This window comes from Aethalodelphis obliquidens, unplaced genomic scaffold, assembly GCF_003676395.1.
Source record: "Aethalodelphis obliquidens isolate GAN/ISIS:26980383/991018 unplaced genomic scaffold, ASM367639v1 scaffold5, whole genome shotgun sequence".
In the NCBI taxonomy this organism is placed as follows: Eukaryota; Metazoa; Chordata; class Mammalia; order Artiodactyla; family Delphinidae; genus Aethalodelphis; species Aethalodelphis obliquidens.
Window position 1 is genome coordinate 20,004,830 of NW_020837949.1, and position 26,630 is coordinate 20,031,459.

Consider the following 26,630-nt stretch of genomic DNA (forward strand, 5'->3'; position numbering starts at 1 on the left):
TGAACCTTAATTTAAGGAAGAAGTTTCCACCAACTTCAGCTCTACGTAAGTGGACCACAGTGTACTTCCCTCACCGGGAGTGTTTAGCAGAAGCTGGATGACAGTCTCCTGGGATGCCCCACAAGGGGCTTCTCCGTGGGTGCCTTTGAAGTGGGCAGGGCAGGGGAAGGGAGGTTGGGTAGCACAGCTTCTGTGCCTTCGTCTCTGGCCTCATCTGCTACATTCTCGCCTCACTGGGCCCTGGCAGTTCCTCTAACAGGCCATCTTCCTTCCCAGTCTGGGGCCTTTACACACATCAACCCCATCACCCACTTTCCATAGCTAACTTTTGCCCATCTTTCTGATTTTAACCCAAACCTCACTTTCTGCAGGAAGCTGTCTCTGGTGCTTGACACTGGAGTAGGTGCCCCTACTAGAGCGTCTCCCGGCCCCTACCCTCTCCATGGGAGCACTGAGCACCCTTGTGCTGGCTGCTCCACTGTCAGTCCTCCTTGGTAAACGGAGGCTCCCTGAGGACAGGGGCCGGGACAGGGACAGGGTCTGTCCTGTGTTCTGTTCTGTCCCACTGCCCAGCACACAGTAGGGACTCCATAATAGCATTTATGACATCTTCTAAGATCTGGTGATGATTCTGGAGCCATGGCAACAGCCAGCATCCATTTGGTTTTCCATCTCGCGTCTGTCTTCTCAGCACTAAGCAGGCCTCGCGCTGGGTCGGGTGGGTTCCGGGTGCGTTGTGCTGTGGGAACGGGGTAGCAGAGAGCAGCAGCGGCCACTGGCTGCAGCCCAGCAGTCTACTCCCTGGTGCTAGAATCCAGGCGAGGTGGTGGCCGTGGAGCCGGGCCTGGCAGAGGATGGGTAGTGAGCTCCCCCAGTGACCTCAGCGATTCTCCGGGCCTCTCTGTAGATTCTGGGCTGTCCGGTGCACTTCCTCTGCCTTGAAGTGTGCCCTGAGCCCCGACCTCTCTGGACGTGGGAGCTGCACCTCCTATTACTCTGTTCGTCTGTGTGATCCTGGCTTGGCTTTCTGACTTCCTGACTGGCAGCAGAGAGAGAAGGGGGTTAACCATGAGCTGGTCCACGGGGGAATGCAGGATGATGTCAGCCAGGGTGCCCAGCAGAGACAAAAGCCTCTAATTGCTCATTTCCTTCTTGTCAGAAGGCTGACTCCATAGTTACTGTAATAAAGGCCTGCGGATTGGGAGGAGGCCAACTAATGAGGGAACCAGTGTTCAGTGGTAAGAAGTGGGAGATGAGATACAGCCCGGCGGGGTGGGCCAGGAGATGCAGTCCCCTGAGGGAAGATGGAGAAAGGCCATTGGATCACGTGACCTGGGTTGGTGGGGCGTGGTCAGCCGGACTCACGGTCAAGTTGCATCTGAAATGCCTTCACTGTGGGAGCAGCTGGTCCCCTCTGTATGGTGACAAACTCCCAGATCCTCTCTGGGCGAAGGCTCTGTGGGGAAGAAACCGAGCCTTGATGCTTGTGTGATTTTGTTAACAAGCAGAGGTGACTGCCTTCAAGGGGCAGGTTTGAGAAGCCGTTCTGTTTGCAGGGGATGGCCCTGGATACTGGGTCACTCTGTCTTCTCTTATAAACGTGTTGTGCGTGATTTCACTTGAGCAATTCTCCTTCTAGAACCTGCCTTAGAATCAAGGACTCCCAAGAGCAGGAGGGAGGTCTCTTCCTCCATTCACACGTAGTTGCTTTTTGGTGTAATCCAAAGGAACGGGTATCCTTGTCGGGCTGTAGTCCCTGAGGCCAAGGGACTCCACCACCTCCAGGTGCCAGCGGGCCCAGGCTCTTGTGGACACCATCGCATGCCTGTGCACAAGCTCCCTGCGTCTGCTCACCCCACGTGGAACCCGCACCGAGCCATCCAGCTTCCCTACCCCCCACCATTCCTCTCCACATCTGGACTGTCCCCCTCTCTTCTTGGCGCTTGTAAACCTCACCTCTGGCCTCCGCAAGAAGGCCTCCTGTCTCCTCTGTCTTCTCTGAGCGCCTACAGAGCTTGCCCTGGATGCCCAACGTTTGCACCTACTGCTTCAACCACCCACGGACATCGAAGCTGCTGATTTGGGTTTGGAGCCTGGTCTGCTGCCCTAGACTGTGGTCCGTCAGAGGCTCTGCTCTTGTAATTGTCGTGTGTCCACGCAGTGCTGAGAGCTTAGTCTTCAGGAGGTACTTGCTGCACTGAATTAAACTCAGTTCTGATCTGAACCCTCACCAGAAATCCAGACTTTTCACTTTGAGTCATCAGGGTGGCGTATGATTTGACAAAACAGGTCGAAACAATGTAACTCCTTATTAAGTGCCCTGGAGCCCCAGTGCTCAGAGCCAGTGCGGAAAAGGCAGATGCCATGTCATTTCAGGAAGGAGGCCACTGAGGACGGGGGATGGGGGAGTGCCAGGGCTGGGTCAGGTCTGTAGGGAAGGGGCTCCGTGGTCAGGCGGCTTCGAGACACTGTAGGAGCCAACTTAAACAGGTCTGTCTACAGCGGGGCTTCTCAGATCCTAAAATACAAGTGTGCACGTGGATCTCCAAGTGGCCCTTGTGGTACGTGCTGCTTCCCACACTGATGTCACGTGCAGTCACTTTCGGGAGAATCCTCTCCTGGGAGCTGGGTTTATGGCTTGCTCGTGGGGAACCCCCACGTGCCGTGGGGCTCCACTGAGAGGATGGAAGGGTCCACGCCCTCACGTTGAGTCCCGGCCCCAGAGAATGAGAGTCCCTCCACCTGCATTGCCAGGTGCCCTCTGGCAGTCCTGTGGCGCACACCGCGGGGGGCTGTGGGCTCTGCCTCTCCCAGGTCAGCCTCGTCTTCCTGGCACCCAGCCCCAGCCCTTCCCACCTGAAACCTCTTTATCTGGTCTTCTGTGCTCCCCCTGTTCCCTTTCTCCCCCTACCCTGGCCGGAGTGCTCTGATTGAATATTCCCGGTTCTCCATCCCCCACCTGCGCTGCTCCCAGCCACCCATTCCATCCGTATTCAGTCTTGCATTATTTAAATCTAGAAAATGTTCTGGGCTTGAAATGAAGAGACTCATTAATATGGGCTTTCTGTATTTATTTCTAACTCACTGGAACTTTAGAGAGCTTGGCAACCCTGGTCCCGATGGCTCTTTCTTCAGTTAGAAGAGCCCAGTGGGCTGAGGTGGGTGGCCTTGGCTGTGGCATTACCACCGAGCAGGGCTCCGCCGTGGTTTGAGGGCGCCCGTGAGGGTTGGCTGATCTGCACGCAGATCCTAGCTTTGCTGCCCACCACCTGTGTTCTCCTAGTGGATCCCTTTCTCTCCCTGGCCCTGGTGTCCTCATCTGTGAAATGAGGGCAGTGGACCACGTGGCCTCTGAGGTCCCTTCAAGTGCACACACGCTAAGATGTGCCGCCCTGCCCCTTGACGGCACCAAAGGGGAAAAGAGTTAAAGGCAAGCAAATCACACTTGTCGACTTGTATATATTTCAAACGCATTTTAAGAGTCACAAAGAGCAGACTTATCACAAAATGGTTTCGTCGTTTGAAATCATTTTGTAGCCGTAGGAAACATTAGAATGCCCAGTGCAGAGATGTTTAAAGCCTTTATATTTATACAGCAGCTTTATTTCCAAAGTGCCTGAATTACGTGTTCCTATTTGGCTTTCACAATCTATTTCCAGAAGGTGTGTTGTAGAAAGTGAGTATTCCGGTTTACATATAGGGAAACTGAGGCACAAAGAGGTTAAATGCCTTTCCCTAAGTGACCAACAACGTGGTGATGGAGAACTGGGACTTGGACCTAATGTTTCCTGGACACTTCTCCACGAGGACACCCCCCCAAGCCCTTGGACTTCATGGGGCCAAATGGAACCCATGTTCTTTGCCAGGTCTTTTCTTCCTCCCGGTCATCCCCACCTAGTCTCACCCAGGACAGAAATCTGGTAGCCATCCTTGTTTTTGTGACTGTCATGACCTGCATCCAATCAAGCACCAGCTTACTCTCCTGAGGATTTCCCCAATCCTTCTCCTTCTCTCTATCCTAGAGCCGGCTCCTTGGGGTCAGATCTCCATCACATCTCATCCGGACGGGAATTTTGCCATAGCTTTGTAACTGGTCTCTTTGCCTCTGGTCTTTCTCCCTCAAATCCATTCTCCAAAAATTTAAAACTGGCTACATCCCACCTCTTACTGCCTCCCCCCTCCCCCCGGTTTGAAATGCTTGAGTGGTACTCATTATTTATTGGATAAAGTCTGTGTTTTCTAGCCTGGTGTCTGGAAACTGTTGACTTCACCTTTTGAATGTATCTGCCCTGTGCCTTATACCCTAGTAATCCTGGGCCAACAGTTATTCTCCAGATGAGCCACAGAATTTCCCACCTCCGTGCTTTTGCTTGTGTCGTTTTCTCTGCCCAGAACAATCAGCGCAGCCGTGTTCTTCTGTGGGCTAATTCCTGGACCTTGTCTTTCAAGACTTAACTCCCATTACACAATTCAGCCCCTACTTGTCCTGCGGCTGAATTAGGTGCCCCTCTCCTTTGTGTAACACCCCATACCTTCCTCCGACATGCTGTCTACATGCCATCTCTATTATAAGACTTGAAGTTCTTGAGGTGAGGAACCACATTGTACGCATTTGCATAGCTTCAGCGCCCCTACTACAAAGCAGTGAAAAGTGTGGGCTTGGTCTGGGTTTTAGAGGAAACACATCAAACTCCAGAGATGCCCTCAGTGTCACTGTCTCCTTCCCAGCTATAGTGGCAGAGGAAGGGGAACAGAGGGTAGATGCCATTTCAGGGAAGTGTGTGTGTGAGTGTGTGTGTCTGTGTGACACACTTGTTTTCCCTGCTGCTTAAGGAGAGTGAATCAGTGTTAGAACAGAGTCCAACAGCAGACAAGGTCTCCCAGGAGTAGCAATCAGCTTTCCCTCCCATCCCTGTGTATCCATAGGCCTAACAAAGCAATCACTGCCTCTCACTGTTTTAGTCTTTTACTCAATCATTTAATTATTTCTCAGGTCTGGGTGGCATGGCCACCTCGCTGGTTTTAACCCAGAGTATAATTACCTGTCCTGTTCCTCCCCACCTCACCTCCGTTTAGAGCTCTTAACTGGACCAAATTTCACCTGACTTCTTGCTGTGGGCATAAAAAGGACCATGGGCCTCTAATCACTGCCTGGGGCCTCAGAGCAGCTGGCCCTAAAGTGCAATATCGGCTCGTTTATTCGTGTTCCTTCAATTGACTCCAGATTGCTCTGAACGAATTCTTGGGCTCAGAAGAAGCTGTGCAGGCTTATTTTCATTAGCGTGGACGCCGAGCAGGGAGAGAGGGAGAGAAAAGAGGAAAAGAGAAGACTTTATGGCCGGAGTTTCCTTTGTTTCTCGCCCCCTACTGTACTCCCCAGCTCCTCTGCACACAGTCCCCCTCCCCGCCAGTGCAGGAAACAGGCCACTCCAGGTGCCCGAATCTTCCACTGAGGCCCTGGATCTTATTGGTATAGACCACTCAGCCCTGTTAAAGTTATGACTTATTGAGTCCATCATGGGAAAGAACGCTAAACCTGTGCTTCCCTCCAGTAAAGTCACGCTGGAAAGAGCAGATGCTCTGTCTTGACGGTTGTTTTATCTCTTCAGGGCGGAGCTGGAGGACCTTGTTCAGGGGAGACATGGTCCCGGTGTGGTCATCTGAGCAGGACTGTAGAGTCAACTGCATGATGACCCTCAAACATTCATCACTTTCCCCTTCTTACCATCAGCACTGTCCTCATAGGACCAACTCATCTTGGCGCCCTTGACCTTTGAGGTCAAGGCAACTGATTTCCCCGCCCTGTGTCCTTCCTTGACTTCCTGCCTTACTGCTTGTACCGTCTGGAAGTTCTCAGGGATGTCTGATCTGAATCTTCCTTATATAAGAGAAGCCTATTTCCTTTTGGTTCATCTTCACCTGGCCATCTCTGTCTATAACTCTTCATAATCTTGAGGTCAGTTAGGAAAGTCTTATTTCACCTCCCTTGACCTCTGTTCTCCAGGCCAAGTCATCCCGATCCAAGAGTCATAGAATCATGAAACTTAAGAGCCAGAAGTCCTTCCTTTACTCAACTCTCCTCAGCTTGACTTTATTGCCCTTACGCATATGAATGACTTCCTTGAGATCCTGTCCAGTTTCTCAGAAAGACTTTAAAAATATGGGTGGTGAGCTTCTATTTCCAATGGCCCATCAGTTCTGGGCGCTGAACTGAATACTTTAAAGAGGGCTTCTTGTTCTCTCAAGCTTTCCTTCTAGAATCATAGGATGGACAAATATTCACCATCCTTCACTTTTTTCTTAAGGACAGGGCAGAGGGGATGGCTTTGGTGGAAGTATGGGTTGTCAGAAGCCAGTGCCCCCATTTTCGTGTTATGAAGGAGGGCTTCGCAGAGGAGGTGGGGCTGTGGTGGAAAGAATACTGTTTGTATCCAGCATGCTTGGTTCTAGGTCCGATTCTCTCCAGTCTAGCTGGGTAACCACGGACAAGTCACTTTACCTCTCTGTCTATAATATGAGGAAATCAGAGCAAACAAATCCTGAAGTGCTCTCTAGTTCTGGCTTTTGTGAGTGAAGAGACTCGTAGAGGAAGGCTCAGAGAGCAGGGCGTGGACCGGCTGATGAATGATGTGGGGTAGAGGACGCTGGTGATCCGGGACAGTGCTACTGAGGGAACGTGGACAGATGGGGCTCCAGTGAGACAACTGAGACACAGTGATGATGGGGAAAGCTAGGAGAGGCGCTGTCGATTTGGGAGGCTGCTGTGTGATGTGCGTGCAGGCTGGTCAGGCCCACATGTGCTGGGTTAGTGTAAATCTCCTCTTTGTTCTTCTAGAAGGTGCAGTCCACTTCCACAGTGCTGTTCACAGCACTGACCTCCAAAAGGTGACCCTCCTGTGCCAGCAGCCCGCGTTAGAAGGAGGTTGCTCAAGGCTGTCCAGACGATCTGGATACCCCTGTGTTTTGCAGGGTTCTTCTCCATCTGGTCAGCCAGCAGCAGAAGAAACCTAAGGACTGTGTTCCTCTTGCTGATAGATAGTAAAACCTGGTCAGCTCTAAGCCAGCCTCTTCTAACAGAAGGATCCCCAAACCAGTATTTTCCGCTGCTTTTTTGCTCCTAATGGCATAGAAATGGTGCATTAGATGCAGGAGCTGGAGTGATTTGAAGAAGGATCAACACCGTGTTTTCTGTGTGTGTAAAACCACTTTCCCCTAGTCTTCTTTGACATGGTTGGATGCTTTCATGTCTTGGATCCTGGTGAGAAGAGTGTCCACCGCAGTGGGCTCATCTTTCTGCCTCTCTTGGGATCAGCCCACTGCCTCCAGCTAACAGAGAAAGGCACCTTTCTTCTAGTCATGGAGGCTAGAGCGGGCTCAGAGCCCTGCAGCTTACCAGATAGTGCCGGGCGGTGCTGCAAATCTGAAACCTACCCCACGGGCAAAGGCAGGGGAGAGACCAGGTTGACTCATGGCTGGTTCCCAGAGCTGTAGATTTCCTCACAGCCGAGCCAGATCTGCCTGGTAAGTCAGGAGCAAGGGCTGGCCAAAGGGCTGAGATGGCATTCCTGTTCCCTGCTCTAAATAGAATGCTCTGGGCATTGGCTCTCAGGACTCTTAGGGAAAGCTTCTCTGTCTCTGTCCTCAGTCGTACTTGCCTTCCCTCTCCTTTTCTCTTGGAACCTCTTGCTGTCTGCCAGCTCCTCGCCTCACGGTTGATAGTACCAGCTCCAACTTACTTATCGCCCTGCGTACATGATTGCTTTCTTCATGGTATCTCTTTGAGATGGTCGTTGTTAATTTCCCACCTTACAGAGGAGGATGCTGAAGACCAGGAAACTTGTCATTTGTCCCAGTTCTCACAGAGAGCATATAGCAGAGCTAGGACTGAAACTCCATTTGGTCTGACTCCAAAGCCCATGTCTTTGCCTCCACAGTATAGCAAAGGTGGGAGCCTACACTGCAAGAGACCAAGGCCCAATATCCCCCTGAAGATCCCTGGTATCCAGACTTGGGACTCTCACTGATGTACATGTTCAGCTTCTCTAAGATGACTTTCCCTTTGAAGATGAGTTCCCATCTATCCTGGCAAGGCCAGGTGGTCACTGGGAAAGACCTGGACCACAGGTTCTGGAGACCTTGTATCTAATTCCGGTTCCACTGCAACTCCCATGATGTGTGACCTTGGACAAGTCACTTGATTCTTGTCTTTCTGTAAAATGGGAACAACATCTCACCCCTGGCTGCTGCCTCCATCCCCTCCCCGCATGACAGAGCAGAAAAGATCATGGACCCAGAGTCAGGCAGCTGGGCTCCAGTTTCAGCTCTGCCCCAGAACCACCTTGTGACCTCAAGCAACACTTTCAACCTCTATAACCTTCAATTTCTTCATCTGTAAGATGGGTTTAATAATATTTGCCATGACAGTAGGGTTTCGTTTGAATCACATGAGATAACAGTGCTTTGAAAGAGAAGTCTCAAAAGTCAGGTAGTGCTAATGGTGTGGACATGGGTAGGAAATTTCACATGAAATGTTTGAGTTCTTCATCAGAAAGGATGTGTATAAGGCTGTGGTCATTGGAAGCTCTGTGTTTAGCAAGGAAGTGAGCATGTTAGACCTTCTGTGGTGCTCAGGGCTCCGTGCTCTCATTATCCAGCAGCATCTGGGAAACAATGAATCATCAGGACTGCCCAATCCCTTATCTAATTATTCTTCAAGCCATCCCCATGGAGGCATTTTGGGGAAGACAGAAGTGAGGAAAATAGAGTAAAGTGAAGATTATAAGAGCCATCCAAACTTCTGGTTCCTGGAGGTCACCTCCCTACCCTGGCAATCTTCAGAGTTCACCAGCAGCCTCCCCAGCCTGCCCCAGGGAGGATGCACTTGTTTAAGAACTGGGTCCTGAAAACCGGGTCATGGGTCCTATCTGAGTAATGGGAGTCATGGGGACTTTGTGCTAGGGTTGACCAACTCTGAGCTAATTCACTGGAGAAAGCTTCACATGTTGTGGATATTCCATATGGAAGAAGAACCAGGCTGAGAGTCTGTGCATGGACAGAGTTGCTTTTTAAGCCATTACTAGCATTATGAAGGCCATGCTGGTGCCTGCCTGTGCCTTGGCATTCACGTGTGTCTTGGCCTGACATATATCACATGGATAGATATCTAGAGTATTCTTCAAAATCTTCTGGGAGAGGACAGTCCAAAATTGCCCTAAGCAAGCCATATAAGTATTAGCAAAGTTAACAATCTAAAAGCCTGGATCCATGTTCTCTTTCCTTCAATTTAAGAGAATATTCTTTGGTTCTCAGGAAGGGAAAAATAAAGTTTGTTGACCTCTCTCTTTGAAGACACACCATTCTTTTTATTGAAACTTGTTCTCATGTATATTAATGTCAAATATTGTGGAGGGGCTGAGATTTTACTCTACTGGCAACATAATAAGTTAGCCTGTTTTTGTTTCAAGTTGACAGAAGACATGAGATTCCTGGATCAGAGATGAAAGACTTTATTACTCACAGTAAAGGCAGTAGCCACATTGTTAGCATATTTTTGTTGGCTCCCTGAACCCTGATTCCCACAGGGTGGGAATGAAGATGGTCAGATGACACTGGTACACACAGGGAGTTCCACTGTAGGAGAGGAACCCTGAGCCTAGGGAACCCAAATCTTTTATAATAGGCAGTAAACATGCTGGCCCTTTGTTCTGGACTGAGACCCTATATCTTCCAGGTCTGTTTGCTATGCAAACATTCTTGAAAAGGTGGTCTGGGATAAAGAACAGTCTGTACACTGCTTGCAAGACATGCAAAATTGTGGGAGCCCCGTGGAGAATTGTTTTCCAATGTTTATCAGTATTATTACATTTAGGTGAGCAAATTCCAGTTTCTTTAACCTTTTGGCCTGGGTTCTGTCTCCCAATCTCTTCAGCTGTTAGACAGTTATCCCCTTTAGGGCTCTGGCTCTCTTTGAGTTCTGTGTTTTCCCACCTTCCAGGGCAGACAGAGCTGATACTCTTCTGTAGGGGACTTCCTAGGGACTTCCACGAAAGAAGTTTACTTCCTCGTTTGGGGGGCTCCAAGGAAACTGCACCTGGAAGACATATTGCCGTCATCTCTTTGGTTCTTGAGAGATGAAGACAAATTGCAGGCAATTTAGAGACAAATTACTTAGGTGATTAGGGGTGATGTCGGGGGAAAGATGAAAAGAACTGCACATGCAAGCGTCTGCTCATATTGTGTTGCAGAAATTGGAGGAAGGGGATGTGGGGAAATTTCCCATGTCTGCGTGAGTAAGGCTACGAGCGTCTTTCTGAATACAGACCTCTGACCCTGTTCCTCCCTAGCTTGACCTCCCTATGTGTCAGTTTCCTCTTTAATAAAACTGGAATGAAAATGGTATGTTGTTGGGGATTAAAGGACATAATACATATTAATAGAAGGAGCTCAAGCAGCATGTGCTATTTTAATAACACAGAAAACGGAACTAGAAAGAATCTCAGAGAGCCTTATATTGAACATCCCAGTCTACAGAGGAGGAAACTGAAGCTCAGAGGGAGAGGTGAACTAGTTATAGGAAGAGTAGGACTAACTAGAAGCCAGGTCTCCCCACATCCAATTTTGTGCTAGGCAGAGATCAACTTCTTTTCTGTTGTTTAGTTTCTCAAAGGAAGCTGTAATTTTTTTAGACCAACATTAATCCAAAACATCTAAGACATAGAATATGTTATGATTGTCTGTTATCTTAACATGTTTTAATTGTTAATGTCCACGCCGAGAAGTAGTTACAAGTCCATTAGGTTTCAAGTTCTCCTTCTGAGTTCCTTAAAAGAGGGTAAGTGCATTTATGACCACTTTCCTGAGATGAAACATCAAGTTCTTCTCTCAGAGGCCTCCTGCTAAGTTCATCGTCTTCCTTACTTTGGATGTTGACACCAATAGCTTTTCTTCTAGGGGCAAGGCAGGGGCAGCCATAAGTTCTCTATTTTCCAAAGTTCTCTTGTAGGTATCTGTAGATGTGGATGAGAAAATTTATTGCAACTTCCCACAGATAAATTGTTTCCTCTTACAGCATAGATTAAGGGTGCCGATGCTTTTCACTCACAAGACATTTTCTCAGTCAGGCTTTACGTTGATTAAAGGATGATCATTTCCCAGTCTCATGTTAATTAAAATTAACTGCCAATCAGAGCTTCTGATTTGTATATGGCTATGGCTATCCCACTTGTTAAAATAATTCTAGGTTATAAATTGAAACATGACTTTTTAGGGGGCCTGGGCAGACTTATCTCCAACAAACAATTTCTGCAACATTTTTGGAAATATTGAAAATAGTCTAAAGCTTCCCATTACTGTTTTCTAGAAGCACTAGGAACCACCACCGTTAACTACAGGATAAAGAAGCAGAAGGGATCCTAGGAGTAATAGAGTCCAACTTCTGAATTTACAGAAGGAATGGAGGCCCAGGAATTGGGTCACTTGCCCAAAGACTCTGGCAGAGGCCTCTGGGAATGACTCCTAGCTCTACTGATGTCCCTCTTTTTCTGGGAATGGCTGTAATATAGGGGGAGGCCTGCAGGACCACGTCTGGCTTGCTATCCTATTCTGGTGGGTCCCTCTTGGGTTAGGCCTCGAAACAGCTACCTCTCAATCCTGGTCTAAAGCTCAGCTTATCAGTCTCTTTCTTCAAAGTCAGATATTTGAAACAGAGCCTGAGGGGTTCTTGAGATTAAGTCCATGAAGGGCAGCACAATTGGAAGGAATCCCACACTCTCCTGATGCTGTCTGCCTGGGGCCCCTCTTGCGCCTTTTCTTCATGTGTCTTGTTCAATCCTTCCTTCCGTTTCATGAAATGCCCCAATGTCCTTCCAATGAATTCTTTCTAAAAAATATAAAGATCATTTATATTTGATTTCTGTGCTGGCAACTGACAGAACTTTGACTGAAAGAGACACAGGATTAGTAAATAGCGATGCTGGCATTGAACTTTGGTCTCGGGACTTGATTCTAATGCTCTTTCTTGTACAACGTGCTACAACTCAAAAAATAATCTATGCATCCTTGATGTAACTCATGCTCTTGAGTAATACGATAATTATTAGACAATAGAAGTTCTAGGAAAAATAGCAACTTTGGGGGGGGAATTCTTCCTGAAAGCTCTTTTTCAAATTGTGAGTTAGAGAAAACAAAAAAGTCACACATATATCTGAATACTCTATTACGTTAAAGTAGAATAATGGATTCAGTTTACTTTAAACTGAGATATTATTATAATGCAATCTCTAGGGCAGATTTACCAAAGCATTAATATAGAAAATAGAAACACATTCTCTGAATTTTGAAATATCTTTCATGGCGTCTTTAATAATACCATGTCGTTTTCTATGCGTTCCTATAGGGATGCAAATCATTGCACTATAGACAAATGAATGTGCTTCTCTTCAAGGTTGTGAAGAGAAAAAAAGGATTTTCTATCTTACTACTGTTCCTGTTGTATCAATAGAGAAACCAGAGCATGGAGCTCATTTAATTGCTCGAGATCCACTGAGGGGAGGGAGAGCCAGGGTCGGGGAAGCAGTAGATTGAAAACTCTACTGTGTGTTTGCTGCGCTCAGAATGTGGGCTTACATAAAAAGGAATGAAATAATGCCATTTGCAGCAACATGGATGGACTTAGAGATTATCATACTAAGTAAATCAGATATCATATGATATCACTTATATGTGGAATCTAAAAAAATGATACAAATGAACTTATTTACAAAACAGAAACAGACTCTCAGACATAGAAAACAATCTTATGGTTACCAAAGGGGAAGGCGGGGGAGGGATAAACTAGGAGTTTGGGATTTGCAGATACAAACTACTATATATAAAATAGATAAACAACAAGGACCTACTGTATAGCACAGGGAACTATAGTCAATACCTCATACTAACCTATAATGGGAAAGAATATTTATATGTAAGTAAAACAGAATCACTTTGCTATATACCTAAAACTAACACAGTATTGTAAATCAACTATACTTCAGTTAAAAAAAAGTGTGGGCTTAGCTTTTGAAGTGTAGTTTGAGAGGAGAAAGGTGGGAGGGATGCTCTGTGTTATTAGTTTGCATGTTATTTATCTTTATTGTCCCAGTGCCTAGCATATGAACAGGTGCCTAATAAATACAGAAGGAGAGAAGAATGGAGGGAGGGATGCTGGAGAAGAAGGAAGGAAGGGAGGGAGGGAGGGAGGGAGGAAGGAAGTCAAGATGCTGCATGGAGGCTATGAAAGAAGCATAATTTGAAAATGGTCCAATGAAGTCCTTGGGACACATGCCCAGGTGAATGGATGAGGCAGACAAGTTGGGAAACCTGTAGCCACCATGACTGAAGTAGAGACTAATCCATGGAAAATGGAAAAGATGCAGAGCAGGAGAGGTGAGGAGGGAAAAAAAGAAATCAAATCAAAGAGGAAGAGGAAGCGGTTGAGGTTGATCCTGGGGAGAAAGAGGCTGGTGCACGGTGGGTTCTGGGCTACCTTCCTCAGTGCTGGACCTTTCTCTTGCATTGTGCTTTTCGGCCCTTCTCCTTGCCCAGGGTGCCCACTGTTCTCCTGTTCTAGATCAAAAACAGCCTCCCGGAAGTGGAGACACTTTCGTAGCTGAGTAAAACACTGACCTCTCTTAAGGTGTCACCAAGACCCTTGTGACTTAACAGATTTAAACCTTGCCTGCAGGACCGACTGTGTAGTGATGGGTTTAAGACCACCAGCCAGAGGATTGGTGCCCTGAAATGAATCTCACAGAACAGCTCTCACTGGGCTCTTCCTGCTTCTTCCCCGCACGTCTGTCCTTTCCCTACTCTTGACTCAACCCTCCTCCATACACCTGGGCATGACTTGTCCATCTGTTCAGTTTCCTCCCTGCCACTACCTGGTTGGTGAGCCAAGCATTAAGGGGTCTAGTCCCAAGCACACACACACAGAAGGGATGTTCGCTCCATTCAAAAGCCGGTATGTACTGTTCATGCAGAATGTGAGGGGTTCCCCCTCCGGACCCCGACTGGGCTTGCTCCTGGAATAAGTGCATTGTGCTTTGGACCCAATGTGACATATGTCCTTCCTCCTTGAGGTGTAGTTAGTGCTCATCAGTGTCACAGACAGACACAGGGCACAATAGGAAATTTTAGGAAAAAAGGGTTAAGAAGGGCATTATGGGGCTAGATTGAAGTGGATGGGAATAAGAAGAAAGAGAGGAGAGTTAACAGGATGAGGAGAGATCCACCTGGCTACAGTGGTTAGATGTCCACCAGAGGCAGGCTCACCTAGTGGGTCCCCATTTTCGTGATCTGAGAGCAGGTGATTAGGATCCAATGGGAATAATTTGAATTCCACAGAAGGCAGTGATGCTGACTGGAGAGCTTTAAGGGCAAGCAGTGTAGTTTAAGGGTATGAATAAACTCTGTGTGTGTGTGTGTGTGTGTGTGTGTGTGTGTGTGTGTGTGTGTGTTTTCCAAATTGTCGGGAGAGCCTGCTATATCAAGAAACTGTGACATTTTTATAAATCCAGGTCGGCTCTGTTCCAACCATGCCGAGCACTCCTCTATGATTCTGAAATCAGACCCTTTAAGGGCTTGTTGTACTAATACCTTCCTCACTTGGTGCCTCAGTTTCCCTCCCAAATGAATATTTAATTTTTTATTTCAGTTTTACTTTGGCCATATTAAGCATATAGCACAAACAATTCAAATTCACACCTTAATAAAATTGCAAGTCACATTGGATGATGGACTTCCTGGGTCAAAATAGTGAAGGTTCAATGTGTAAATGCCAAGGTTGTGTCTACAGTATGGAAGTAGGCTTCCCTGGGGAGTGCTCTGGTGGGGTTCCCGCTAGACTCAGGTCCGTTTAAAGCTCTGGACTGCTCTGTTTTGAGATGAAGGGAAGGAGATTCTTCACGAAGATGGGAATCTATCTGAGAATTCTCCTCTCTTAAGGCTCTGGGGTGCACTGTGGAGACTGGTAAGCCAGCTGCTATGCTTTCCTGCCCTCCTGGGACAGGTCAGTGCAGCTGCAGCGGAGCTTTGGTTGGCTCTAAGAGGGATGCTGGCTTCGGGATCTTAGCAGGGGGGATGCAGCAGACAGGGGGAGCCCAGCACAGGATACATGTGAGCCAAGCAGACGAGGCAGCAGCATCTGCGAAGCTGATAAAGAGGGTTGCCGCCAATCCTGAAATCGCTGGAAGTACAGAAGGAGGGGATGGAGAGGAGAGGGAACCCAGTGTCCCGGTAGGGAGACTGCAGCACTTCCTTTCCTGTGAGATTCCCGTTAAGCATGGCAGACAGGACCATTCAGAGAAAGAGTGGGGGAGGGGAGAAGAAAATCAATTGTTCTTCATATTTATTGATCGCCTTCAATGAACCTCTGTGATCATGGGGTGGGACGGGGACGGAGGAGAAAGGCTTGGCCTCTGAGGGTGAGTGAGTGGCCATCCTCTGTGGCATGGGAATGCCATGAGGCCACTGAGGTCACTGGGCTGGAGCCTACCCACTGTGTCCTGCAGGGGACATGAGAGAGGATCACTCAAGTCTACCCAGGGTTGGGAGGAAGGGCCCGATGATGCTTGTTTCAGCGTTTGGCTTGTAAACCAGGTGCAGTGGATGTGAAAGTCCCAGGTGGGAAGCTGCGTGGTCTCAGGGTGGGTTGTAGACTGTGGTTTGTGCTATCACGCATTAGGGGGAGAAAATGGAGCAGAAACACCCTGCCTGAGATACACTCAGCAAAGCATTTTTTAAATCAAAGCCTCTGCTTCTTGACAAACAGACTCTAAGATTCATCTAGGGAACATCTCTGATGTGGAAAAATCTAAGGGCAGAGACATGTCAGGTGAGGGAAGAATCCATACAGAAACTATCTATTGGGCAGCTACTGTATTCCAGGCCCTGTTCTAGGCACTGGAGATACAGCCCTGAACAGGACAGATAAGGGGCTGACATTCTAAGACGGGGAGGCAGATAATACAAGTAAGTAAACGTGATAATCTTCGACATGGATACGTTCATCTAGAAATGAAAACTGCACGGTACTGAGAGAAGGTTTCTCCGTGGAAGTATGAATGGCAGGAAGGAGCAGCCGTGGGAAGAGCTGGGGGAGGGGGGCTCATGCTCTAGTCGCGGACCAGCTAGTGAACAGCCTGGAGGTGCTGTCTGGGGACTTGAAGAAGACCTGTGAGGCTGGAGGATGAATAGAGGGAGGAAGCGGTATAAAAATGAGGTGAAGAAGGTAGGAAACAGTCAGATCCTTTGGGGACATGCAGGCCAGGGGCAGGAGCTTGGGTTTTATTTTAATTGAAGGGGAAACCACTAGAAGGTTTATAGGGAAGTGATGCGTTCTGGCTTAGAATTGGAAAGTGATGTCCTCCTTCAAAAGATGAGGATACAGGTATGTGGGGACTGTGAAAGACTGAACCGAGAGTGCTCGGCTAAAAAGCATCAGAGGCCCCAGAGCAGGGCCCCCCAGGCCCAGCAATCTTTCAGCGTCCACGTGCTGCATCCAGCTTCATTCCCTGGCTGGTGATCTGGCTCTCTGTTTGACTGGAGGCTCAGAGCAGGAAGCTCTGAGGTTTGCTGAGTCGTCTGCCAGGAGGGGCTTGGGGCTGTAGGAACAGAACCGCTAAAGCTTAGATGGATACGGACTTTGAATGCCTGCGTGTATTATGTCATACTTAGCTCTTACAGAGGGTTTGCTTGGCTCAATTGGAGTATTTATCTAGGAATTGTTCAATTCTTTTAATAGAATTTGGAGTGTGGTTCCCCCTTGTCTGCCTGTCCCTGAACATCCTCTTACAGTGTCAGGGCCATCCTCCCATGGCCTCTGATGCTCCCTGAAAATCCAGCCTCCATGTTTTCCCCTTTCTCTGTGGAGGTAATATCATAGCTGATAACTCAGTCCTTCAACAAGGGCTCATCAGTGGGGCAGCTGGGCTCAGCTGTCAGCACCTCTGGCCCCTTGCCCCGGGGAGGGCTGGAGTTGTCTTCCGCACTCTCACAGGTGGGCCGTCATTCACCAGGGACATCACAACCTGTCCCCCACCATCTGATACCTTCCTGCTGACTGTGGTGACCCGCTTAGGAAACTGTCTGCCCAACACTCCCTCTTCAGAGCTGCCCACTGTATCCTTCCAGACTCATGGTCCAGGCTGTCAGTGGACTCAGGGCTCCATCACTGGGCCTGCCCTTGAGCTGTCCGTGGTACAGAGAGCCCAGGACAGGAAGCCAGGAGACCTGGGCTCCCATTCCAGCTTGTTGGTTGGCCTTGGTTAAGCCTGTCAGGACACACACCTATAAAATCAAACAATCGCCTCAGTGATTCTCAAACTGTTCTGTGGGAACCCAGGTCTTTCTCTGCAGAAGCAGTTTGAATTTTATTCAAAAACTATTTTTATAGCTGTGACAGAAAAACATAACCCCAATGGGTTATATGCCAAATAGCAACATATTAAAAACCAACATGTTAATTTGTTTTGCTAGGCTAACTCATATTGCACAGACATTAGAATAGAGCTTTTTCTGCCATCAGCGTGTGTGTGTGTGTGTGTGTGTGTGTGTGTATGTATATGCATATGTATGTGTATGTATATATACACACACACACTTTTTTTAAACATGTCATTGGTTTGGAAGGTTGTAACTCTGCACTGATTTATTTAAAATTCAGGCCTTGGCATGTGTGCCCCCAATAAATAGTACCAGCAAGTATATCACTGAAGCACATACCCTCCATCCCTCCATGAGCAGTTACCCACCAGGCGAGGCTCAGACGCATGGGCTCTAGGCATGCTCCTGTCACATGTAACCATCAGTTGTACGAGCCTGAGTGAACATACAACACGCTGCTTTGTGGTAACCTAGGCAGGGCCTGCCTTTTATTTAACAAACATTTTATTTTGGAATACTTTTAGATTTACGGAAAACTTCCCATGATACTACAGAGAATTCCCATATACCCTTCGCCCAGCTTCCCCTAACGTTATCCTCTTACATACGCAGAGTACCCTTGTCAGAACGGGGAAATGAGCATTGGTACAGGGCTATGAGCTGAATTACAGACTCGATTCAGATTTCACCAGTTCTTCCCCTGCTGTCCTTTCCTGTTCCGGGAGCCAAGCGAGGATCCCACATGGCGCTGGGTTGTCCTGTCTCTTTAGGCTGCTCGGCTCTGTGATACCTTTTCAGACCTTCCTTGTTTTTCATGACCATGACACTTTAGAAGAGTACTGGTCACATAGTTTGTAGAATCTCCCTGAGTTTGGGTCTGTCTGATGCTTGCTCATGATTAGACTGAGGTTATGGGATTGGGGGAGGCAGACCGCCTGGGCCGACTATTTTAATGCACCGGGGTCTTGCCCACGAGTAGCCAGATTAGTATTTCCTCTTCTTGAGCAGGATTGAGGAGCAGGGAACCACAGAGGCCCAAAACTTGCTTCTGCTTTTATTCCACCCAAAAGATAGGAAAAGGATTGTGTGGAGGAAGCTCCTCATCAAGAATCACTGGGAGCATTGAACAGTGTTACTGTCAAGAGTGTGAAGACAGGGCTTCCCTGGTGGCACAGTGGTTGAGAGTCCGCCTGCTGGTGCAGGGGACGCGGGTTCGTGCCCTGGTCTGGGAGGATCCCACGTGCCGCGGAGCGGCTGGGCCCATGAGCCATGGCCGCTGAGCCTGCACGTCCGGAGCCTGTGCTCCGCAATGGGAGAGGCCACAACAGTGAGAGGCCCGTGTACCGCAAAAAAAAAAAAAAAAGAGTGTGAGGACAGAGGGAAGCCTGAGAAGCAGCTCTTAGTAAAGTCCCTGAGACCTCGGCCAAGGCCCCATGAGAAACAGCTAGGTTCTATATTTTTTGTCACTGAAAAGTTGGGGAGAGTTGGATAAGGAGAAGGATCTTTGAGTTCCTCATCTCAATAATTAGGAATTAATACTGTTGGAAATGGAAAGTCTGATCAGAAGGACAGTCATGGTGTGTGTGTAATAGTGTGTGAGAGTGTGTTAAGTGTGAGAGAGTGTGAGTATGTATGTGAATGTGTATGGTGTGTGTGAGTGTGTGTCTGTGTGTGTGTCTGTGTGTGTGTGTGTGATTGTGGAACTGGAAATGGGTTGGAAATAAGGATTGAGATTTGGTCCTTGGCCTTGCCTGGATGCTAGTCCTAGTTTCATTGTGTTTAATAACTCTACGTCTCAACTTCTTCTACCCATAAGATGAGGATGAGAATACCTGCCCCTACCAACTCCGCAGAGTTACTGTGAAGAAGAAATACACATAAACATGCTTAGGGAAGATGTAAAGTGACATGCACGTGAAGGATGGTATTACCATCAAGCAAGGTGAAAGGAGGAGCCGGCAGTTCTTGGTCAGAGAGCTGAGGAAGAGAGAACAGGGATCGAAAAGGGAATGAGGATCTAGAAACACAAGCTTGATTAAAAACTCAAGTCTAAATTTTGTACTTGAGCCAGTACCGTGAGTTCCAAAGTCGGAAGTGTTCTGTGTGGATCTGACCTGCTGTCTGTCTTCCTAATTGCTGGCCCGAGTTCCATGTCTAACAGCGGCGCTTGCTGCCGAGATACAGTATATTATAGACTTATTAAGGCTGTTAATGATAAGGGCAATCCAGTAGGTAATCTACGATATCCTGATCTATCTCTGTCACCCACCTCTCATCAGGCCATTAAGGTGACAAGCTTCATAGAACACAGTCATCTCCCCTCTGTCAGCCCCTTGGAGCTTTTCTCCCTGGAAGAACTAGGGACTCTCTAGGGCTGAGTCACGTGAAGATATCGCTAAGGAGCTCCTCTCTATCCAGAGTCTGTTCTACTCATGAGACCTGGGCACGTGGGGATTCTCTTTTTTGTGCTCTGCGCCCCTCCCCCAGTATTCCTGCCAAGGCTGGGGATGTGAAATAGGAGCAAAGGAAGCAATGTTTCATCAGTAAGGGACTGGCTAAATAAATGATGGTCCACGCAAACAATTTCTAGAGAGTTACAAGAAAAGAAGGTGGAACTCTTTATTTATGGATGTGCAGTCATCTTCAAGCTCTGTGAGTGCTAGATACAAGGCAGTGAGTATAATGTGGTACCTGGTCACGGTGTGGACCGTTATGGACATCCTTATGGGCCACATTCAGCTCTGCCAGCTAAGCCACCCATAACTGAGAGGGCATTTGGGTCCTCCCTGGTCCACAGGCATTGGGCGAGGTCCTGATTCAACAGGGAGCATCTGGTGGTTTCCGCACATCCTCAGGCTCTTGGGTGCTACAACGCCCTCTCCTTCCCCGGGCCCTGGGTGGGCACGCAGAGTTGGCAGCTGAATTGGGAAGTGTGAGAGAAGGAAGGAAGTAGGCTTTGGGATTTTCACCAGAAGGAGGGACTCAGAACAAACCCTCCGCACTGTTCAAAGGCTGAAACTGGGAACCAGTAGAAGGAAAGTCTTTTCTTCAAAGGCCCAGGTATACAGCACTTTCTTTCACTCTCAGACATTGATTCATCATCCTTAATTTTGGACGGGGACATGCATATCATATATTCTTTCAAACTACAAATCAACTGCCGTCTTTCTCTTCATCGTCTTCCTCTTTAAATCTCCCAGGAAGGAATTATAGTGGCTGGGGACCATCTATTTCCCTGGCACCAAGGCCGAAAGGGGGCCAAGATAACAAAAGTCCCCATTAGAGCAAAGTAATGTTCTCTGCTGAATTGAGACGTGCCTTTCCCATCACCTGGCTCCTTTGATGGTCAAGAAGCTGGGAGCTGTGGACCCAGCTGCTGCCTGGGTGGCCTGAGCGGGGAAGCTGAGGAGAAGTTGCTGGTCAGGAGCCCTCTGAGGGCGGCCAAGTCCATGGTCTGCTGGTGGGCCAGGAGGCTTGACAAGATGAAGGGACTATTTCTTGGTGGCGATAGTAATATTCTCAAATGATAGTAATTTCTAAATGTTGACCACTGCACTGAGCACCTTACAGCAATCCCATGATGCATTGCCGCTCTCCACATTTTACCCACGAGAGACAGTGGCGTGAGCATGCAGGGGACTGGAACTTGTAGAGGTCAGGTTGAACCACTCTTTGCTTGACTCCGCGGTCCTTGTGCTCACTTACTTCTCTAGACCACTGGTTTTCAAACACTTTGGGCTGCAACCTGCAGTAAGAAATGCATTCCACCGCATGACCCACTGTGCACATACATATTTGAAATTAAACATTTGCACAATGCAATACTTACCCTTACTAGTGTGTGATGCATTCTGAGTTTTTAAAAATTCTGTTCTTTTTTTTTTTTTTTTTTTTTAAGGCTAGTTGGACCCACTAAATTGATTTCACAACTCACTGATGGATTGTGAATGCTCAGTTTGTAGATGCCTCCTCTGGGCACCTGTGACAGTGATTTTAACCACAGAGCACTTCTCCTAAAGGCGTGCTTCTCTGACCCTGAGAGCAGTCTGGCATAACTAGGAGAAGAGCGGCTCCTCAGCTTGCTTCTGCCGCATTTGTGTTGGGGAGACTCCAGAGGCCATTATGAGGGGAGGGGGTGAACCAGCAAATCTGGTGGCTAGAATTAAGAGCCGCTTTGGTGTATCCAGCACGGGGTTAGGCTCTGTGGAGATTCGGAACCTGCATGTCCAGGTTCCTGGAAGTTTATAGTCTTCCTCAAGGAGCATCCCCATGTGAAATGACTGAAGAAAAATACCAGACAGAATCCTGAAGGAATCTGAAGGAACACGAAGGCCCTCCACCATCATTTGTCCTCACCCAAGCCTTTCCAAAACCAGAGCCGCAGACCCACGTGAGCTGCCCTTACACTTAAAACATCTTACTTCTCCTTTATCATCTTCCCTCTCCTCCTACCCCCCCCCCTTTTTTTTTTGGCAGTGGCCGCGCAGCTTGCGGGACCTTAGTTCCCCGACCAGGGATCGAACCTGGGGCCCCAGCAGTGAGAACGTGGAGTCCTAACCACTGGACCGCCAGGGAATTCCCTCCTCCTCCTTCTTAATAGACACTACATTTGTAAGATTCAAGACTTCAGAGAGTCCAAAGGGCAGGCTGTTATAGTTCTCCATTCCATCCCTGTCGTTAGCCACCTAATGCCCTATCTGTAGGCAACCAACTTTGCTAGTTTCTTGCGTGTCCTCCCGGAAATAGTCTCGTACCTATAAGCAAGTGTAAATTAATTTTTCTTTTTTAAAAACACAATTTATATTATACTCACTGTCTTGCATCTAGCACTCAGTATATCTTGGAGATCACTGCATATCAATCGATAAAGGGTTACATCTACTTTTTTTTGCAACTGTCTAGAAATTCGTCTTTGGGTGGACCATCAATTATTTAACCAGTCCCCAGTTGATGAAACATGGAGATTGTTTCTAACCTTTTGCCGTGACGAATACGGAGGCAATGAATGGCCTCCTTCCACTTGGTTATGTGTCTAGACATGGTCTAACGACATGGGGCCCACAGGACCTCTACCTACATCTCCACCCTTGCATCCTGCCACTCCCTCCCTTGCTTGCTCTCTTAACTGCAAGTCTATCAGCCACCCTCGCGATTGTTCTCTCCGGCCTCTAGGCCCCTGCATGCTGCTCTTCTTGGAATATGTACTCCCTTCTCCCCTGCCAACACGCAATTCACCTCTTGGGTCAGTTTGAGAAATACTTTCTCAGGGCAGCTCTGCTCATCCTCAAAACACTGTGTAATCAATCACTTGATACTGTACAGAATGGCCCTAAAGTCCTTACACAGGTTGGAATTTTAATAAATTCACTTCTATATGTGATATAAACAATCCTCAAGATAAAGCAGAGAGGGAATGTAATCATCATTAACTACATTAATTACAGAAAGGTTGGCTTTCAGCATATTCATTTGGATATAGCCATTCCTTATAGTAGAGGGTTTATTACCTGGAAAATTAGAGAAAGAAATGAGAACAAATGAATCATTAAAATGTTAATGGAAACCTTGAGTAAGTTCCTTCTCTGTTGCATTTTGTAAATTGTTTACATATTATATACAAGTGAATTTGTTAAAAACTCAAGCTGCACTAGAGCTTTATGGATATCCTAATTAAATTTGTTTTACCGTACTTCGTCTCACATATATGCGCTTTTGTCCACATTTAGCATTTCTGAAATTGGAATATGCCTTACGGTTAATACTGTCTTGCAGTGTTGTGGACCGGGCAGCTGTTGGTGCTGTTATCATTGTCTGAGCGAGCACAGACTTGGTCATGATTGTTCATACTGCCCTCACCTCAGTTGAGTTAGATGTATTATTGATACTATACGTCTTGGCTTTAATTTATATTTAAAATATCTTCGAAAAGATCACACTCTGCTTTGGGACTGAAGCAAGCAGTTTATGCAGAGAGGCAAGGAAACAGAACAGCAGGTTGTCAATTTTATATTAGCAAGGCAACTTTTTATCATTGGAAAGATAATATTAATTTAATGTATTCTTGCAGTGTAACAACTAAATGCTTTACAAGACTGTAATGGGCCGAATTGATTCCCTCCAAAATTCATATGTCGAAGCCCTCCAATGTGTCTGTATTTGGACATAGGGCCTTTAAAGAGGTAACTAAGGTTAAATGAGGTCATAAGGGTAGGGCCCTAATCCAATATGAACAGCAGCCTCATGAGAAGAGGAGGATATACCACGGACACACATGCATAGAGAAAAGGCCATGTGAAGACACAGGAAGAAGATGGTCATCGGCAAGCCAAGGAGAGAGAGAGGCCTCAGGAGAAACCAGCCCTGCTAGAAGCTTGACCTTGGACTTCCAGCCTCCAGAACTGTGAGAAAACAAATTTCTATTGTTTAAGTCACCCAGTCTGTCGTATTTTGTTATGGCAGCCCTAGCAAAGTAACACAAGGACCTAAGTAAGAAAGACTCTCACAAGTAGATGAAGCTATGTTACATTTTGTTACTGACATTAGTGTGGAAGTGTTGTCTATCACAGGGCAAGCACGAAAGCATACAACATCCATTTTGCGTAATGGGTGTCAATGATCTAAAAGAGCCCTGCAGACAGTAGTGGAGCACACTTTTTAAGAAATGCTGTCTCATCCATCATCCATCCATGGGGCCATTTTCAACTCTGAGTTGAAAAGTGATTCAGAAGAGTTGGATTCTGAATAAGAAGTTTTAGGAACATTGTAACAATTTATCTTGATTATATTTCCCTTTTTGTCTGCATAAGAGCAACAACAACAAAAATCTATCTGAATGATTCTAAAAGTCTTCCAGTAAGTCTAAATGTTCCAAGTGATACTAAAGGGTTATATTTAATTGGCAGTGATTTTTTTTTTCCCCTAGTGGTACATGAAATATTGGAGTGTCACAAAGTCTGTGACATCCTGGATTTGAGGAAATATGCTGTATTAGTTTGCTCGGACTGCCATAACAAAAATGCCACAGACTGGGTGGCTTAAACAACAAGAGATTTATTTTTTCACAGTTCTGGAGGCTAGAAGTCTATGATCAAGGTCGCAGGAAATTTAGTTTCTGGTCCTTCTTACTGTGTCTTCACGTGGCCTTTCCTCTGTGCCCGAGCAGGGAAGAAAAACTCTCTCTTCCTCTTCTTACAAAGTTGCAGCTTAGGGCCCCACCTTTATGACTTCATTTAACCATACTTACCTCTTCCAAGGCCCTATCTCCAAACATTTGGGGTTAAGAATTCAACATATGAATCTTGGGGAACACAATTCAGTCCATAACACGTGGTGATATGTATTTATTTGGTGCAAGTCTCTCCTGCCAATCAAAAGATCTTCTTTGCTTGTTAGTTCCATGGTGACATTCAGATAGATGTTTTTCCTTGATCACCATTGTACCCCCAGCATCTGGCACATAGTCTGACACTCAGTAAATGCCCCGTGAATGTTTGTGGCCTCACTGAAAACTTTCTGTGGTCCTCTCTAAGAACTGGGCATGTTTCTGCTTTGGGAAGGAAGACCAGAGGTCTCCCATACATGCTTCAGACACTGGCGTCAAGACCAGCTCCTGTGGGTCGTCATTGCTAATTGTGAATTACAGTGAGCACTAGAACATCAGAGCTTGGCAACCTCAGAAATCGAGCCAAATCCTCTCAAATCACAGGTGAGGAAACTGAGCAAAATCCTTACCCAAAGCTAGTTAGAGGCTGGGCAGGGTGGGAGCTCAGGACTCCTCTGCAATGCCCTTTCCACCTCCTGACTCTGGTCATCAGCCTGAAAATTCACAAATGTCCTATGAAACTGGGTCCCTTGGCCCTAAGACTGTTGCAGTTTGATGTGTGGGAGCCAGGGAATTTGTCATTGGAAAACTGCATGCAGTTTTCTCACTTTTTTTTTAGCTGAAGATGAAAACTTTAATATAATATTCGGGAAGATTAGTCTTTTGTTCCACAAGACCCCATGAGTGGCTCCTTTGGTTATGTGGAGCATCACCCACCCATGCTGGGGAAACTGGGCAGGGGGTGGGGGGGTTGGAGGCAGTGTTGACTTAATGCCGATATAAAGCCTGAAAAGATAAATGGTCTTTTTTTTTTTTTTTTTAAAGATTTTTTGTTTGGATATGGATCGTTTTTTAAAGCCTTTATTGAATTTGTTACAATAGTGCTTCTGTTTTATGTTTTTGGATTTTTGGCCCCGAGGCATGTGGGATCTTAGCTCCCCGACCAGGGATCGAACCCGCACCCCCTGCATTGGGATCTTAGCTCCCTGACCAGGGATCGAACCCGCACCCCCTGCATTGGAAGGTGGAGTCTTAACCACTGGACCGCCTGGGAAGTCCCAATAAATGTTCATTTTTAGGAACATTTTACTGTTGGCGATTGGGGTGTAGGATTCGAGGGGCAGCAGCTGCTGAGAGCGGAGGCTGAAGGGCAACATTTTATCTTACTTTACCTGAGTTCTTGTGTTTTCTTATACAAGTAAATGGTGTTAGAGTCTGTGTAGTTGTGATGGTGAGGAGCTAGGGGAGTTGAGGCTTGTTTTCAGGAAAATGGAACAGAGAGGAGAAGACTCAGGGGCATGAGGTTTGAGCTTCACCTCGGGTTGGAAATGGAAACTGAGGCACAGGCTACCCTTCTATAGAAAATGGACACAACAGGCCTCAGGGGCAGAAGACTGGTCACCGCTGGTTCAGAAGGGGGAGACTGCTCTGGGTGCCCAGGATTGGAGATTGGGTCTCAGCATAGAGGCTCTATTCTGGGTTTACCGACCTCAGTGTAACGTCCGGGGTCCCCAGGACAGGGCCACGTGCTGCCCTCAGTTCTGATCTCACCATCCCTGGAGGTGAACTTTGATGTGGACCTGGATGCAGCAAGGTTGCTGCCGGGGAGGCCAACCCCATAGAACACGCGGGAGGGGTTCTCAGCAGAACCTGGAAGGACGGGACGCAGAGATGTGATTCCTGAGGACCTTAGGATGCCTGGCAACTTGGGAGAGATGAGATGACCTGCTTGTTAAGCAGGCGGGGCTCAGACTGCTATTTGTGCACTGAATGTCAATGAGCATTTGTCCGCCTGGGCTGAGATATTCCAGTTACAGACACCAGAGCATCTCTTGTTCCCTCTTAGCTCAAAATGCTTCCCTCACATCATTCTTCTTTTGTATGATTTTTA